Below are 18802 nucleotides of genomic sequence, written 5' to 3' on the forward strand. Positions count from 1 at the left end.
CTTGCGGCACCGTGCGTGGTGCAGAGCGAGGGGCTGCGGTGGCGGCCGTGCAGGTAGGGGGCTGGGGGGTGCCGCACCAGACTGGATGCTGGCGGCAAGGCGTTCGCAGCCTGCGCAGCGCTGCTGGGCGCGAGCCCACCGCAAAGTGTGCCGGGAGCCTGCCTCTGTCAGCAGCCATGGCGGATGTGGGGGCCGGAGCGACTGCGACGGCCTGCGGGACCTCTGCCAGGGCTTTGGGCAGCTTGGGGGGCTGTCAGCATTTGGGCTTGCCCCCGCAACCTCTCTTTGCCTCCCAGAATGGTGAGGGCCGGTGGAAGGTTCCCTGCGAGGGGGACGGTGGTGAGAGGGTGGAGGCAACGGCACCGCTGGTACTGGAGCCGCTGGGAAAGGCTTTTCTTCCCGCCTCTCTTGGAGGCCAAGGACAATGCTAAGTACCAGGTACAATATACAGGAGCTGGTCTTCTCTCACTGGTGTGGGTAAAGTAATGTGACTGCTTGCAGGGGTGATTTCCAGGCATCCTTACAGCTGACCCAGCTTGGAGCAGGTGGGTTGGAGCAGGAGATCTCCAGAGGACCTTTCCAACTGCAGCCATTCTACGATCCTATGATTTATTCACCTCGAATGGTTGTAGGACTTAGCAGTTCTCCCCAGAGATAGGGCAAGGCAGACACAGTCTCTAACGGTTCAGTATCCACGTGAACTTGGTATCTTCAAATACATGGTTTCAAAAAACAGGTAACTAGAGCTAGAACTGCAGACATCTGGGAGGTTGGAGGGGGTAGGTTTTGGATCAGCACCATTTGGGACGGACTGATGATTAAACTGGGGAGTTGGTGAAAGTAATTGTTAATGTGAGGAAACCCTTTTAAGAGATAAAGGCAGTGATCCTGATGTTAGTGCTTGAGTTGACAACGTGATGTCTTGATGTAAGAGCCTTGTTCTTTGCTGTCCCCTCAGATTGCACCAAGGCCTGGCTGCTTTCCCTTGCACTTGCTTTTGACAGCTGTGGCTTGCAGTTTTAAGATGGAAGTCACACTAACAGCTAGCCAGATCAGGCAACGATTTATTGACTTCTTCAAGGAAAACAAGCACACTTATGTGCACTCTTCTTCTACAATACCCCTGGCTGATCCCACACTGCTTTTTGCCAATGCTGGCATGAATTAGGTAGGATTCGCACTCTGGTACTGTGGTTCTTATGGACATTGCCTGTAGCAGCTGAAATCTATGAAGCTGTCTGCAGAGCTTTTGGAATGCCCTCCCCTTTTTAATAAGCTCCTCCGGGATGCCTGAACTTACCAATAGTTTGTCAAGCTCTAGGTGCAGTCTAAAGCCTCTTGTAGCCTCTTAGATGGCAATGCATTTGCCTTTCTCCTCTTGGATAAACGCCTGCTCCAGGTGTGACTAGCTCTGTAAACACTTCAATTTGCAGGGAATTCAGTTTTCTCTTCATATTTTAGTGGCTGGTCTCTGGGCTGAGCTTGGTCACATTCCTCTGATTTCATTTTAGTGAGGTTAAGCTTTGTCCCTTTATATCCTGAAGACAGGGTTTTCAAACAAACTACAGTCTCTCCCATGGATTGTTGGAAAGTCGTTGCTGTTTTCACAATCCCCTTTCATCACTTTGTTATAAAGAGGTAGCTGGTGCATCTCCTGGAGTCCCCTGCTCTATTGCAGAGTTGGTAGAAACATTAGGAGAAGTTCCTGAGTCTGCTGGGTTGACTGTGCAGCCATGGGAGCACTGCCAGTATCCCTTCCTTGACCCTTTGGACCACAGCTGGTGCTGCAAATAGGTGCATGAAGAATCCTGGCACAAATGACTAATAACTATATTAATGAGTGGTTGGGGCTGGGCTACTGAAAGTGCTCTGCAGGAGATCAGCACACAGTTTTTGCTAACTATATTGCCAGCTGGGAATCTGGCTGCTTTCAGTCCCTTTGGAAGTCCTGGGGCTTGATGTGCTCCAGGAACATGTACATGTGCTGAGTTATGGCCAGTTTTACTCCTCCTTCCATGTTTTAGACAGCAGCCTTGATGTTTCTGAATGCTACTTCAGGTATGTCCAGGCTGGTGGCATATCACCAGGTGGATAAAACTCATTGCCTTGCTTTTGCTAGCAACGTTTGAAAGTGAGCTTTTGATATTTTTCCTTCATTTAGATTTCTTTCTTCTTTTTCCTCTCAGTTCAAACCCATCTTCCTCAATACTATTGACCCCTCACACCCACTCGCTAAACTGAACAGAGCTACTAGCACTCAGAAGTGCGTCTGAGCTGGAGGCAAGCACAATGACCTGGATGATGTGGGAAAGGATGTCTACTGCCACACATACTTCGAGATGTTGGGGTCCTGGTCCTTTGGGGATTATTTCAAGGTAAAACTGGCAGCTCTGAATCTTTTGCGCAAAGTTGCCCATCTCCATGATTTCAGCAAAGTGTTTGTCTACAAATGTACCAAGAGGAAAGAAAAGATCTCTACTCAAGACTAGTTCCAAAGGTTCCCAAGGCATGTTGTGCTCCTTTGGAATAGATGAACATGGAGTAAAAACCCCACACTGCAGGATGTTTTGAGATTAGTCTCTTAGTGTTTACAAAGGTGCTTATATTCTCACTGCTGGTTTGGTGTCTTCAGGTAGAGGTTTTATTGGCTGTAGCCATGGAAAGTTGCGTATGCTCTGACTATGACCTCAAAGAGGAGTGATCATAACATAATGATGTCCTTGCCCAAGCTTCTTGCTAGAGGAGGGTTCAACTTCACAAAAGGGATGTTAAGAATACAGTATAACAGCAGATTTCAAAGGGTTTTTTTTAGGCAGAGAACCTTCTAGGGGCTAATTTGACTGCATTTGGAAAGCCATATGAGATGTTCTGTGTACCTTGTGCGTTACATATATTAGTTTGCATATTTCTTATAACAAAAGTCTGTAAAATCTTGACTGTTTCCTCTGTGGAGAGCTGTTCTGGTCCAGCTTCTGTCTGGTAGACCTAATAGCACAAGGAGACGTCTGGAGAGACTTGGCTGAAATGTTGTGTGGAGACTAGTTTCCTGATCTTCTGAATGACCCTAAGTCAGGCATAGAAGGTTTCTGCATGTTTGAGAGACTCCCTGGGTAGACTGTAGTCAGCTAGTGAGTACAGCAGCTGATATTCTGCATGGGCAGGTGTTGCATGTTGAAGAGAAGCTTCCTTTTACTTGCTTACTTCATCTTTCCTTCTACAGGAGCTTGCTTGCAAGCTGGCTCTGGACCTTCTCACCAAGGAGTTTGGCATCCCTATTGAAAGACTCTATGTTACTTACTTTGGTGGAAATGAAGCTGCAGGGTTGCAACCAGACCTGGAGTGCAAGCAGATCTGGCTGGATTTGGGGTAAGGTCCTACAATCAAGGAAGCTGCATGTTTTGATAAGCAATAGGGAAGGTGTCAGCTAGGCAGCACTGGAGGCTTCTTTTGTGGCTTGAGGGGGACAGACGTCTCTGGTCCTGCTTGCCCAAGTGTGAGTGCACTTCTAAGTTTTGGTAGTTCTACCCAGTTTAGCCAGCAGATGCAAGAGGTCAATACTGTTGAGGAAGGTGGGTTTGAACTGAGAGGAAGTCTAAACCAAGGAAGGCATCTGGGACCTGTCTCCAGCACTCAAAAGTACAGCTTTGTGTTGACAGGCGCTCCTTTGCATCAGGAAATCTTTAATTTTTCACAATTTATGCAACTGTCTGCCTTTGTTCAGAGAAAGGTGGCATGCCTTATGTGGCAGAGTAACAGGCATATCTGGCATATCACAAATAATGTTTGCAGGGTGGTAGAACTGCAAAGCCAAAGGGAAGCACTAGTGTTAGATGGAAGAGGCCAAGACCTGTACCCTAGATCTTCCAATTCAAAATTTCTTGTATAAGCTTAAGAACATAAGTGCCCTGCTAGATCAGACCAACAGTCTTTTCAGTGCAGTGTGTTGTCTCTGACAGCAGGAGGAGGAGAAGCTATTCAAAAAGGACAGGTGGGCCTGGCTGTGGTCTGCACTCTTTTCCTCATCCATTTCCAGCATCTGCAGTTGTTGGATTAAGGACAATAGAGCGTGTGACCACAAGGCAGGCAAGGAAGGGTTGGCTACTGGTGACACTCAGAGTTCATGAGGGGTTAAACAGGATAGATTTAATAAAGGACTTAACGCTCCAAACTGCACGGGAAGCCCTGGGAATCGCACAGAGGAGTCACTGATGGGAGGCTGCCAGAGGCATGGGTCAGACACACGAGTGGGACGCCCAGACAGGACTCCACTTGTATCCTAAGGGCTTCTTAGTCTACTAGAACTGTTCCCTTGTCTCTGCTTTGCTAAGCCTGAGTAGCTGCTGGCCGGGAAGCAGCTAGACATTGTTGACAAAATGGAATGAGCATGCCTGGGCATGATGGGAATTTGGTCAATGTGTAGTTTCACACGCTGGGCCTGCTACTCTGCCAGTCACTGACTCTTCAACAGATCTTCTGCGGGTGCTCTCAGTACAGAGGGATACCCTTCTATTCTGTTTATGTTGTAGGGACCTGCACCTCTAAAGTATATCTGATCCTACTTTGAGCCTGTTGGATTTTTGTAACTCTCAGTCATAGTCCACCCTCAACCTCCTCCCCTCCAAACTGAAGACTCTTACTATTTCTAGCTTCTCTTTGTAAAGCAGAAGTTCTACCCCTAGGCAGTTTTAGTTGCCCTCTTCTGTTCTTTCTCTGCCTCTGCCTCACCCTCCTTGAGATGTGGAAACCAGAACTGCACTTAGCAGTCAAGCTGTGAGTATGCCAAAATTTGATGTAGCAATGAAATGCCTTTGGTATTGTGGCTGTTGCCCCCTGTGAAACCTGTTATGAACCCCATGACACAGATCTAGACTGTGGGGTAAAACCTGCCTAGCATGCATTAAAGTGAGATAGCCCCCTTTGTTCCTGACTGAGGCTTCACTGAGAAGTTCTGTAGGCCTCTGCCTACTCAGCAAGGAATCTGGGTGGTAGGATCGTGAGAGGATCGTAAGCTCTTGGCTTGGTCTGTCACAGGACCCTGACCACTCTTCTGCCCATTCAGGGAATTGCTGAACTGAAATCTCTTTGATATAGTCCTCAATTCAGGGAATTCCTGCCTTGCCATGAGTCTCTGTTGTTCAACAGGAGTTTCTTATTACAGGCTGGCTGAGAGTAGGATTCTGCCTGGCAATATGAAGGATAACTTCTGGGAAATGGGAGACACAGGCCCCTGCGGCCCTTGCAGGGCCTTGCAGCGAGATCCACTATGACCGGATTGGGGACAGAGATGCCTCGCACCTGGTCAATCAGGATGACCTCAATGTCCTGGAAATCTGGAACCTGGTGTTCATACAGTTCAACAGGTGGGTGAGACCTGCATTTCCAGGTGGCTCCAGTTTTGCATGGGAGTTTACTCAGGCTGTGTAGTTAGTGATGGCTCCTAGCACAAGACCACATTTTTGACCGTTCTGCCCATTTTTCTTCTGAGCTGCTGAATGGAGAGCACAGCTGAACTATGAGTCCTGGGACTTGCATTTATCCATGCTGTTCCTCGTTAGACATGTAGAGTCCCATTAACCACAAGCCATCTCTCCTGTCAGCCTTAACCCCACCTTAGCAGTTTGGCCACTTTCTCGGCCCTCTGACTCAGATGTCTCTTTACTGCTTTGCTGTTTGCTACAGCCTCATTCCTGTACCTACAAACACCTTCAGCAATTTAAGCCTTGTAGAAAGCTTTTGAACTTTGGTATTGCACCACTGAGAAGTTAGAGGAGTTGTGGCGCTTGGAGGTTGGGCATTGACCGAGGGAGAATCCATATGAGCCTTGCTCTTCATTCAGTCCTGCAGGGTCACCCTTCAGTGTCTCCCTGTCTCCCATCAGGGTCTTGAGGTCAACAGGTTTGGGACTGCTGACCATTCCTTTTTTTCCAGAAGCTGTGCACTTTGCAATGTTCTGTCCCCCAGCCAGCTTGAACAGAAGAGGTTGGTTATACCTGGTTTTGAGGGCAAATTAGGAATGATTCCTCAGCTCACTAGTAGGGGTTAAGTGGGAAAGAGATGCCATCCTGATCTGGGTCTAGGTTGTTGTTGAGGTACTTGTTAATTATATTTTATCACAGTTCCCCTGTGTGTGATTTGTGTATGGGCCTGTTTCTTAAATCTTATGCAACAGAATCTCACGGAGAGGAGAGATGGGCATGTCTCTGCAGTGGTTCTGTCTATAATGGCTTGTCTTTCCTTTTGGGTTTGGACAGGGAAGCTGATGGGAGTCTGAAACCTCTTCCCAAGAAGAGTATTGACACTGGGATGGGTCTGGAGAGGCTGGTTTCTGTGCTGCAGAACAAGATGTCCAACTACGACACTGACCTTTTCATTCCTTATTTTGAAGCCGTACAGAAGGTATGAACAGGGTAGTCTGGGCTTGAAGACTGACCCAGATTTGTCTGTTTCCCTATTTCCTGGACCCTCAGGGAGATGTAGGGAGGTGATTGGGCAGGGATAGTGTCTGCAGATCTCTGCTTTCCCAGCTATGGTGAGCTCTGCAGATTTGTCCCTTGCTGAGGAGGGTAGAAACTCAGGCTGGCCCAACTGATTGCTACCTTGAGCTATGTTTCCAGGGCAGAACGAGGGACATGAGCAGTGCAGTTTTCCCATCTATTTCCTGTGAGCTGTCCTAATCATGTACTCCTTGGTCATCTCTGACAGCGGGAGATGCTCTGGCCAAGAGCCACCCTTTTGCCAATGATAGATAGCACATGTTGCCACTGAGTACTAGACTCAGAGACAGAATTTGTCCTTCAGACTTCTACCCAGAACCTCATGTTGTGCTAATCTGCAGAAATCCCCTGCAGAGAGGAGATCTCTGCCCTAAACCATGAATGGTCACTTGCAGAACCAGTGTGCAATTACTCTGTCTTCCTGGGTGGGGAGGGCTGTTACCAGTGCCAGGAACTAACTGTCATGAGCCCTCTGTGTAATACACATTTATTCCTATGGAAGTGTCAGAGCTCTCCAGCTGCAGATTGTACTGGAGAAAACACGGAAAGCTCAGATACTTCCTGATCCTCAGAAGGATGTGGGGCAGAACTTCAGAGATAGAGCTAGAGGGCCACCTTTCCATATGTTAAAGCCATTGGCTAGGCAAAGCAAGTGTGTTCTTGTTGTTTTCCTGCTGTGTGTGGATGTGCTGGAAGCCTGACTGTGAGGACCTTGGCCCATGGTGCAAGATTTTCACCATGTGCAGCCACTCCATTATTACAGCAGTGTCTTTCTCATGGGTAGAGATAGAGACATCCCTAAAAAAGGGAAGTTGGGACCCACATGACAGAATTGGAAAAGCTTTTTCCTGGGCAGGTTAATGCCAGGCTGGAATCTAAGAGCCAGTGCACAAAACAGATGTTTTCTTCTTTGGATCTCCGTTCACTCTGTCCCTCTCCCTACCTCTGCTCCCTTGGGTTTTTTATGCTGTGGCAATTTTACTCTACCTCCCTCTGGCCCTGGACATCCTTTGGCCCTGCAAATGCAGGCTGTGGCACCATGTGGAGCCCAGCAGCTCTCTGTCTTCCCTGGATACATCAGCTCACCTTCTTGTAAGAGGAGTGTGCCGTCTCTGAGCCCTGGGAAGGGAGGGGAGATGAGGCTGACTTGTTAGGTGCTTCACCTGCAGTTCTGCCACGGTGCTAATCCCCCTCACTGTACCAATTGCCTTCTCTCTGCACAGGGCACTGGTGCCAGGCTGTACATGGGACAGGTTGGTGCTGATGATGCAGATGGCATAGATATGGCCTACCGTGTGCTGGCTGACCACGCACAAACCATCACGCTGGCCCTTGCTGATGGGGGCAGACCTGACAACACTGGCAGAGGGTAAGAAGGGAACTGCCATGCTGCTGCTGCTTCTGTTTTGTTCAGTACAGCTTTCCTGAGGGGAGTGGAGTCTTGTGAGTCTGTGAAATGTCTTTGAAGGCATCACTAGAGCAGTAGATAGAGGAGTGTTTGCCACAGTATATTTGACACTTCAAAAAGCCCTGCAGCACAGTCCCCCAAAAGATGAAGACACGTCAGTCTGAATGCTCTAGTGAGTACCAGTCCCACTGTATCAACCCCCAGAAAGGATCATTATGGACAGGTGGACACAGAACTACACTTGCAGTAATGCTGCTGTCAAAAATGTAATGAAATTTGGGCTGGGGCACTGTGCAGTGGGTACCACTCGTAGGACTGGTTCTGGGCACCTAGTGAGTCTGAGGAACAGGGCTGAGGCCAGGCACTTCACCTCTGGCTTGCTGCTGGTGAGAGCAGTTAGTTGAGAGAAAATATGGAGAGAGGGTAAACAAGCCTGCATTCTTGGTCCTGGAAGGGGATGCTGGTAGGTGGATACAGAGGGATCTTATGAGCATGAATCAGAGATGTAATGTTAGCATGAGGGCTTGTGCTATCTCCGAGGCATGTGCTGAGACAGATTCTCCAACGGGCTGTGCACTACTCCCATGAGAAGCTCAATGCCCCCAGGGGCTTCTTTGCTACACTGGTTGATGTTGTGGTACAGTCATTGGTAAGTTCTCTTTTCACTCTGCTATATGTGCTAGCATGTGCAGATCACCATGCTGAAGGGCTAATCCTCTTGGCTGTGTAGGGAGGTGCCTTCCCTGAGCTGAAGAAGGACCCAGATATGGTGAAGGACATCATCAACGAAGAAGAGGATCAGTTCCTGAAAACACTCACCAGAGGACGTCGCATCCTGGACGGGAAGATCCAGAGCCTGGGAGACAGTAAAAGCATCCCCGGTAAGGCTGTGACTTCTTTCCAGATGCACCAAAAGATGTTTATCATTTGGGGCTGAATCAGGGCTTGGCTGGGCTGGGAGCTGCGAGCTGGAGTCAAAAGCCTGTTGCTCAGCGTAGGGCCACCCCATTTTTCTTTTGTCTGTGTTCGCTTCCTTAGATCTGCAGCAGCTCAGACACAACATGGTAGTGTGATCTCTCTGCCCTGAGCATGCCAGTGAAGAGCTTATCAGGTGTTCATGTTCACCAGAGACTTGTTTTCTACCCTGCCAATTACTGACTGCCATTGCACAGAGCCAATTGGGTGGGACAACCAGTTGAGAGCAGGAAAAGGGATATTGGCTCAAGGAACAGGAGTGCTGACTGCTGTTTTCACTCTGCAGGTGACACTACCTGGCTTCTGTATGACACCTATGGTTTTCCTGTGGATCTCACTGGGCTGATTGCAGAGGAGAAGGGCCTTGTTGTGGATATGGAGGGCTTTGAAGAAGAGCGGAAAAACACACAGGTAGACAACAGCTCGAGGGGGCACTGGTCTGAGAGGATGCAAGGAGAATTCCCAATCTTTAAGCTTCTGGTCACGAGACTGCTCCTTTCTTATGTGTACACTCACACCTCTGTGCCCTATGGGAGAGTCCGGAGCACACCACGAGACTTCCTATGGGACATGCGTTTCCTGTGTAGCTGAGGCTGTGTTAGTACACTAAAGTTGTGAGGCCTGTGGCCTCGAACTCAGCCTTCAGACAGAATTACTGAAGTCCTGGGAGCACCTTCCCTTGTTCCCATGGAAGTCCTGGGTCTCCCTGTCTGAGAAGCAGAGCGTCCAGTCAGGCCTGTAGCTTGGATGTGTCTCCTGACACATGCAGTACAGCAATATAGGGTAGCATGGATGAGCAGGCCAAGTACTTGACCTGCCTGTGCTGGGCTCAGACTTGCTTTGAGTGCCTGCTGGCAGTGCTGGAACAGCCTGCTCTGAAGCCAGAAGAGGTGGGAGCATTCTACCAGGTGGCTGGTGTTTGCCCAGAGCATAGCTCTGAGCCAGGTGATCCTAGGAATGTGAGAGTGTGTGAGAGATGTGTGTCTAGGCTGGTGTGTGCAAGCCAGTGCTGAAGTGGGTTCTCTCAAACTTCTGTGCTTGTCACTTGCAGCTCAAATCCCAAGGCAAGGGTGCTGGAGGGGAGGACCTTCTAATGCTGGACATTTAGGCCATCGAAGAGCTAAGGGCCCGAGGGCTGGAGGTGACTGATGACTCACCAAAATGCAGCGACGCTTCAGATCCAAGTGGTGCCTATGGTATGAGAAAGCCTTCTCAGAACCATCCTCTTCTGCGAAATCTTTCATCCTACATCTCACAGGCAGGAGCTTCTTTGTCAGGTCTTCCTGGCATTTGCCTCAACAAGGGCCCCTCTGAGTTTACCTTCCTTGGGGCATGAAAGTGGGTGAAATGCGTGCACATGAATAGCACATTTGTAATAACTTGAGCAGAGAAAGAGAATTGCAGACTGTCCAAGGGCTGCTCTAGGGACTGTTCACATCAGTTGCTGCTAACCTGATCAGAGAGACCTAAGAGGACTCTTCCCCGCAGCTTCTTGTCTCCACGCTACAGTGTCTGCATTTCCTACATGCCCGTTGCCAGTGCCACACAACTTTGCAGATGCTCCTAAATCTGTTAGTGTCCTTGGCCTGCTTGCTGGTTTTGGCTCTTTGATACAGCCACACATGCTGCTGGCTTGTATTGTGAAAGTGTGGAAAGAAGTGTCATTCTCTGCCTTGAAAAGTATTGAATCAAATTCCCTCTTCCTCAGCTAAATGTTGTCCTAGTTCTTCCTCTTTACACCTGTTTGTGTGTATAACTGCCATGAGCTTGTGCAATAACTGGGAGCCTTTGCTATGAAGTTCTGCTTCTACATGGTATCTGCCAGGTTTTCCTATTCTACTGACACTGCCTGTCCTCCCGGTGACAGATTTTGGGAGCCTCGTGGCCACAGTGAAAGCCATCCGCAGGGAGAAGTTTGTGGAGGAAGTGTCCACTGGCCAGGAGTGTGGGATAGTACTGGAACGCACTTGTTTCTGCGCTGAGCAGAGTGGGCAGATCTATGACGAGGGCTACATGGTCAAGGATGACGCCAGCAGGGAGGATGTGAGTGGGCTTGAGAGCCCGTCATAGTCTGAGCTTGGGCCTGGGCCGGTGCATTCAGAGAGGAAGAAGGTGTCAAACAAGTTCTAGCAATTCCACGTCCATAGCAGGCATCAGACATTGCACAGCTTTCCTTCTTGGGGGTGCAGCATAGCACAGGTGTGCTTCTTGGGAGGCTTCACTAAACTTCATAACTTCATGCTGCAGTGTTAGGCTGTCACCAGGATGCAGGTGCCTGCAGTGGTGGTGCTGGGACATGGTGCTTCTGAGCCATGAAGTGGGGAGCTGATTCAGCTCTGCCATGCCCCATAACTGTGCCCCACCTTGTCCTTCATTCAGTTCTCTGCTTTGCAGCCTGCATACTATGCCTGCAGGTGCTTAGCTTGCTCATATCATATGCACCAGTCCAGCTTTCCCTCAGCTGAGGCTTTTCCAGTTGCAGTCAAGGCCTCTGGCTAGACTGTCTGTCTCCCCCTTGGTCTGTCTCCCTCTGCTCACTGAGTGCCTTTCCCTTCTTGTACAGAAAACAGAGTTCATGGTGAAGAATGTGCAAGTCCGAGGGGGCTATGTGCTTCACATAGGAACTCTGTATGGGAGCTTGAAAGTAGGAGATCAAGTCCATCTGTCTATTGATGAGGTGAGTTAAGACACAGTATAGTAGATGGCTTCACCTCTCAGTTCTGGGAGGTTTTAGCCATTTCATTCCATTAGTGCTGCTCTGGGATGAGAGTCTGCTCTCCCTGCAGCATGTGGTGCAGGCAAGTAGCATGGCTCTTCCAGTTGAGCTGGAGTAGTGGCCCTCCTGCCTGAGATCTGGCTTCTTCCTTCTGCAAGGCAGATAACACCCTGCTGGCTCTGAGCTACGGACACTGGCTTTTGCTGGTCCGTAGCAGGGCATGACTGGGAGCTGAGACATGTATGCTGCCCCACTGTCTTGGGGATGACAGCTGAGAGCCTGGGTGGGCTGCCCTAGTCTAGACATTGCTGTAGCAGGCTCAGCCTGCCGAGTGAGCGCTAGGCTAAGCCCAAGTCTGCAAAATGCATTTCCCTTCCCTGAAGGGGCTCTTCTGGAGCAAAAAGGAAGGCTACCATCTTGCAACGCTTTTACCTATTGAGGAGGGGAGACAGTGTCTGTGACCTGGTCTGTCCCTGGCCTCTTTCCAGACAGGCCCAGTGAGGGGACATCCTGGGAAATGCTGTGTGCAAATTGGATGGGAAATGCGCTACTCCCTAAGCCAAGGCTCCAGGGCAGTGGATTTGATGAGCTGTTTCTGGTCTCCTCAGGCTAGTTCAGGTTTCTCTTGAAGCTGCACCATAAAATGCACTTCCCTTGCTAGAGACTCTGCAGTGCAAGGCCCTATTTAACAGTGGTTTCCTGCCCCAGACCAGGCGGAGGTCAGTCATGAGCAACCACACGGCCACCCACATCCTCAACTTTGCCCTGCGCTCAGTGCTGGGGGAAACTGACCAGAGGCGGTCACTGGTGGCACCAGACAAGCTGCGGTTTGACTTCACGGCCAAGGGAGCCTTGTCTGCCCAGGAAATCAAGAAAGTTGAAGGGATTGTCTACCGGATAATTGACGAAGCGAAGGTGGGTATGGCTGTCAGGTTCAGAAGGACCTTGTGGGCTGGGATGGTACTCAGTCAGTTCACTGTCGCAATCCTGTAGAAAGGATCCTGTTCTTTTCCTGGCAGACCCAGGCATAGGCTTGCCACAGTGTCTGAATCAGCCTCAGTGGATGACTGGGGCACCAGTTTTCAGAAGAAATCTGGTGTGAACCCCATTCATTCTGTGCTTTCTCCTCCCTGTTTCTGAACTGTGCAGTGTAACATGGGTTTATGTTTGTTGCCATTCCCCAAAATGTTTCCGGTCAAAGATAAGTTTTGCCTTGGTCACCAGTTCCCATTGACTCTTCTCACATGGACTGGCTCTCTGTGTTCAGTCTTTATGTTCAGCTGGATAGGGACATAGGGACGTAGTTAGGAAAAAATGCCTTGGGTCAAGTTTTTGTATGATCTGGGATGCTGGAAGTTTGGCCCAGCAGGAGTTTGCTGAGCTACTGATGCAGTATTGTGCACAGATCTGCATGACCTCAAGAAAATTTTGATTGATACCTTGCTCTGTTCACTGGTTCTGAGGCCTTTCTAGGGATGAAGTAATTCCTTGCCTGCTCTAGTGTCGTATTAGCTATGAGAGCCAAGGAGAACTTGACAGAGTAGTTTCTCAGGCCTGGCTGGTGATGTGAGCCAGACCCACTATGATGTGAGAGAGTTGCTCTGCCCAGCACAAGCCCTGTCTCAGAGCAGACCGTGGAAGGAACCCTCCGCTCTGCTTGGGAGTTTGTAGTTAGAAATCACTGAATGTGCAGGAGCACACAGGGTCTGAGCAGGCCCTGGTATCAGGAAACTTGAAGATGGAGTAGCTGTTAAACAATTTGGGATCCCTGCAGCTCAACAAACTGTCACTCCTGTGAGGTACATAACGTTCCTTTTACGATATTTCAGAGGAAGCCAGAATTCTGTGGGAATGCAGGCCTTTGGTCACAGCTGGCAGGACCAGCTCTTATCTGCACTCCTTTCCTGTCTTCTGCAGACTGTGTATGCCAAGGACTGCATTCTCGCAGCAGCCAAAGCTATCCAAGGCTTGCGGGCTGTTTTTGATGAGACCTACCCCAATCCTGTCTGTGTGATCTTACTTGGCATCCCTGTGGAAGAGCTGCTGGCTGACCCCTGTGGCCCCGCAGGCTCGTCCACTTCTATTGAGTTCTGCGGAGGGACATGAGTATCTGGACAGGCAGTGGAAGGCAGTGGAGTGGATGAAGAGGAGTCCCTGTGGATCCTGAGTTCCTGAAGGTCTGCTGTAGTGTGTGCTGGGCACAGAAGGGTGAGAGCTTGAGGTAATGATTATAAGCCTCAGCGTTCCCAGTGCACTGTCCTGAGTAAAGCTGTGTTTCCTATCAGCCTTTGCAGACAGGGAAACTGCCTGTACACCTATGTCCTTGCCCACACATACAGTCTATGGCAGTGCTGGGAGCATAGTCTTTGCCACCCTTTTTTCCCTCTTAGGCTTTTGATGGCTGAGTTGAGTCCTGTCCCCACTCTTGCTGCATCTCCTTTTTTTATTTTTTTTTAATTTTTTTTGTTCCCGTGCTGATACCTGCTGAGATTTTTAACTGTCTCCTGTGAGTTTGTGTCTGCGTTCTTTCAAAGGCACTTGCAGAACTCCAGCTGTACTGGCCCCTTTGTGATTGTGTCAGAAGAAGCAATTGCTAAAGGCATCCGGAGGATAGTTGCAGTTACTGGTGCTGAAGCTCGAAAGGTAAGGGAGAGGCAGGAGATAATCTTCTGTGAAATCTGTGCACTGCAGGAAATCACTGGAGCATGCACACACACATGGTAACCCTCTACCGAGGTTCCTTTCAGTCAAGTTTGGCCAGTATTTCTACTGCGATAACTCAGCGCCACAGGGTGTCGTTATGAGTACGTAAAGGACTCCTGGCTTGAACTCCACCAGCCCAGCCACAGAAAAGGATGTTGCTGTCAGTGAAGGTTGTGCTGGAAGTCTCTGTGTATGACATAGCGGGAGGAGAGAGCTGGAGGAGTCTAAGCTCTAGCTGTCATGTTAGTGGGCAGAAGGGCATAGGGTGGATCCCAGAGGAGGCTGCAGGGCGAGCTCTAATTGATTTGCAGGATAGGCTGCAGATCTAAAGTCCTCTTGGGGGGCGTAAGAGTCAGAATTTATTCGGGCTTGGTACTGTGCTCTCCATTGAGTGTGGGAATGGCAAGGAGTCTCCATGTCTGGAACTGCAGCATATGGTTCTGGGCAGAGGTCAGCTTGGTAACTCTCTCTGCAAAACATAACTTGAATTTTATTCTGCTAGGCCCTCAGGAAAGTAGACAGCCTCAAGAAATTGCTGTCTGACCTGGATGCCAAAGTGAAAGTCCAGAGAGCTCCCAACAAGGATGTGCAGAAGGAGATTGCAGATCTTAGTGAGGTGAGGATGGGGGCACTAGGGGGGGTTCAACTCGGCTAATAAAGGCTGCCTGACGTGTGTACCGCTGGCTGTGCTTGGGGGACCAGGCCGGGCTGGGCTCCTCCCTCCCTCCCTCCCTCTTTCCCTGCTTTCCTCGCAGGGCGGCTGGCCGGAGGATGCCACTGGATCACTGCCGCCTGCAGGGCCCTGAGGAGTCACAGCCGCCGGAGGTGTGGGCAGCAGTGGCAGCCGAGGAGGAGGAGGAGGAAGAGGAGGTGTGGGACTCGTGCGCCTTGCGGACGTTGTTCACGTGCATGGGGCTGCTGAGCCACACTGAGGGCTTGGCCTATGTGGAGCTGGCGAGCGGCACCAAGGTGCTGTGCGCCGCCTGGGGCCCGCGCAAGGCGGCCGCAGCGGCGGATCCGGGCAGCGCGGCGGCGGCGGCGGTGGGGTGGTTGGTGTGTGAGTTCCGGCACGCTCCCTTCGCCGGGAGTGGGTGACAGGCAGCAGCGCGCGAGGCGGCGGCGGAGCGCGAGGCAGCTGCGATGGCACTGCATGAGGTGCTGGAGCCGGTGGTGCAGCTGGCGTGTTACCCGCGCGCGTGCCTCGCCATCAGTGCGCTGCTGCTGCAGGACGGCGGCTCCGCCCTGGCCGCCACCGTCAGCGCCGCCATGCTGGCGCTCACCGACACCAGCGTGGAGATGTACGACCTGGCGGTGGGCTGCGCCCTGTGCCGGCCACCCAGCGCCACTGCCGCCTACTGGCTCCTGCAGCGTAGTGAGGCCGAGGAGCGCCGCCGCCCTCCTCATCGTAGCCCTACTGCCCTCCCTCAACAAGGTGTCAGGGCTGCTGGGCTGTGGCCAGGGCGGCCCCCCTGACAGCTGGGCCCAGGCACTGCGCCTCGGCCTCGATGGCTGCCACCGCCTCTACTCTGTGCTGTGGCAGAGCCTCCTACACACTGCCCGGCTCCGTGCCACCCGCTCCACTGCCTGAGCCAGCCTGAAGGGCCCCCTCCACTGCCGCAGGCCCCAGAGGCCAGCAGAGCGGCCTCGTACTGCTAGAGCCCCCGGATTTGTCCCCCTGCACTGCCAGAGGCCTCTCTGGAGCAGTTCCCCACTGCCCGAGCCCGCTGGAGGCCAGCCGAGCAGCCGCCTGCACTGCCAGAGACCCCCAGAGCCTTCCTGAGCAGCCCCTCGCAGCACCACAGACCTCCCAGAGCACCCCAGCTCCTGCCTGAGCAGCCCGTCCATATTGCTAGAGGCGCCCCCACACCTTGAGCGGCCTTCACACGACCTAAGCCCCCCAAAGGCAGCCCCCCCCCACACACATTGCCTGAGCTGCTGTGGAGTGGACCCCATATCACCTCAGCTGCCAGAGCCTGCCTGTGCCCCCCCTCCCCTCCACACCACTGGAGTGCTCCTGGACCCCCCCTCCAAGGGACTGCCCACACTGCTGAGATCAGCTGCTTTAACCACTGGATCCCCCCAAGAGCATCTTCGCACCTGCTGGAGCCCCCCAGTCAGCCACCCGCACTGCTGGAGCCCACCAGAGTCTAGTAGGCCACCCCTGGACTCACCAAGGCCCAAAGCTTGGAGGTGGCCCTGGTGCCAAGGATGAGACTGCCATGTCCAGCCTGTCCATTACCAACACACCACCACAACCATCCACACAATAGGACTCGAGCAGCCCTGGCAGGAACCATCTATCACTACAGCCTGTGCGTCGCTTGGACTTTACAGAGACTTGCCTGGACAGTGCTTCGGGGTGGTGGAGAGACATGTTTTGGCTGGTTTTTTTGTTTGTTTGTTTTTTTTAATATATATAATAAACCCAGCTTTTCTGATGAGTCTTTGGCCTGCTTGGGTCTGCCAGCGAGACACTGAAGGATGTGCTCATTTGCCTGGCACTGCTAGTCCGTGGCTACTTGTCCAACTGACTGCCAAGCAGCAGGCTCAGTCCTTCACAAAGAGGGGGCTCTGCACACACACTTGGACATTCCTCTGTTGGCTCCTGGTTATATGCAACTTGGTGTTAGAAGTGGCAACTACAGCAGCAAATTTTGCCCAGTGTAGTCTACCTCTCTTCCTGATGCAGGCGAGACCTGAGATCAGGGCTGCCTTTACCATTAAGCCCAGAAGTGGCCTGGGCCAGGCGCTGCAGGGAGGTTGTTTCTCTGCCAGGAGCACAGCTCACTCAAGTGGCCCTTTTTTTCCCCATCAAACCCCAAACTGTTTTTGGAGAACAAGTAGCAGGAGTCACACTTGATTCCGTCCTGGTTCTGTTGTGTTGATCTGTCCCATGAACCAAGGAGGTGTCCTGGCCCTGGGTTGTCACAAGGAGAGAGCAGCACTGAGGCCAAGCAGGGCTGTGTGCAGCCCAGGAACAACTTTTCTTGTGCATTGTGCTGTCAGATGCTTGGGCTGATGCAAGGCAGAATCTTGCGGGCAATGGTAGCAGGGAGGTGCAGAGGCAGATGGGCACTGACTTGCCAGACTCTGAGCTTTGAGTTGTTACTGGGGATGGAGTGGAGCTGGTCCTGTGAGGCCGGCTGCATCATGTTGCACCAGCCTTAGGACACTGAGGCTTGCCTCAGCCCATTGAGAAGGAGTATCCTGGGCGAAGACGGTGACTGATGTGTTTCCACTGAGAACGCCAACTTCATGTTCACGCAAAAAAGCCAAGCTGTGCTTGGTCTTGTGACTCAGCAGGGCTGGCTTGTCACACCTACGCCCACACTGCGCCATTGCTGCGGTGAGCTCTGGGCAGGTGAATGGGAGAGGAGCTGGGAGCACTGCAGTGGATGCACATCTATGGACAAAGCAGCTGCTTACAATCCCACAGCCGAGCAAATTACCTTGTGGACTGGGGATAACTAGTACAGTCTCAGAGTGGGGGGCGATGGATAGCAGTAACATAGAGCCTAAGAGAAACCAGGCTGGTACCAGCCTAGGGTTACAGGACAGCCAAAGCCCAAGGCAGCTTCACACCATGCTTGGTCCTGGGAGTGATAAATGCTGCAGCTACTTTTAATCAGGCAGCATGAAAAGCACTCAGTTGTAGGCCAGGAGGGTGCCTTAATCCTCTTCCTCCTAAAACCGTGAAGTCACAGGAGCCCACGCTGAGCTGCGGGGCAGCTGCGTGGCTCTTCTTGCTGTCAGTGTTTCCTTCCCGCAGGTCCATGGGAGGCTTGGGCTCGACTGGGGAGCTGGAGGTAGAAACCACACAAAGTGTAGTGTTCAGACACTCCTGCACTTGAGCCAGGCCCAGCACCAGTTGCACAGCTAGGCTGGTCAATCCAAGTCTGCCACATGCCTGTCGCTGACTGTACACCCGTAGAAAGTGTTAAGATTTCGGCTTTAATCACATGCACCCAGGAGCAGCAATGGCACCTCTCACGCCTTCCACCTGCCTGAGACCACGTGGATCCAGCTCAAGAAACCTTTGCTTCTTTGAGCAGCCCCCAGTGCACATGTGCATCCATGGAGGACTCAGAGGCCTGCTCTCTTTAATGCCAGTTCTGCCACATGGCATTGTGGAGAGGCAGCTAGCACCTTTCCAAAGAAGTAGCCAGTATATACTGCACAGTATATCCTAGGACTGTGTGTGGCAGCTGCTTGGCAAAGTCATTCTCTCATGGATGCAGAAAAGCGGGTGCATTTAAGCTTGTTAAAAAGTACATCAGACTCAAATAACCAGAGAAAAGAAATACAAATTGTATTTTGTTTTCCTTCCAACACAATACACTCTTTTACCAAGGCAAATTAGAAATACAGAACGATTTCCTACCAGCAAGAGGACGACCTAGAAATGAAAGATGCTGAAATAAGATACAACTCTGCAGAACATGGAGAATGAAAGGGACTGTCATAAGTTACTCTCTTGAAGGTTAATTCATACAGAGTTTGTTAAAT

At 51.3% G+C, this 18802-nt stretch overlaps 2 pseudogenes; both read left to right on the forward strand.

The window, feature by feature from the left end:
• The first annotated feature begins 1024 nt into the window (after positions 1 to 1024).
• Positions 1025 to 14951, forward strand: LOC134149690 (alanine--tRNA ligase, cytoplasmic-like; annotated as a pseudogene).
• Positions 14952 to 15067: 116 nt separating this feature from the next.
• LOC134149691 (exosome complex component MTR3-like) lies at positions 15068 to 15884 on the forward strand (annotated as a pseudogene).
• Positions 15885 to 18802: the final 2918 nt, after the last annotated feature.

This window comes from Rhea pennata, chromosome 21 (assembly GCF_028389875.1).
Source record: "Rhea pennata isolate bPtePen1 chromosome 21, bPtePen1.pri, whole genome shotgun sequence".
NCBI classification, from domain to species: domain Eukaryota; kingdom Metazoa; phylum Chordata; class Aves; order Rheiformes; family Rheidae; genus Rhea; species Rhea pennata.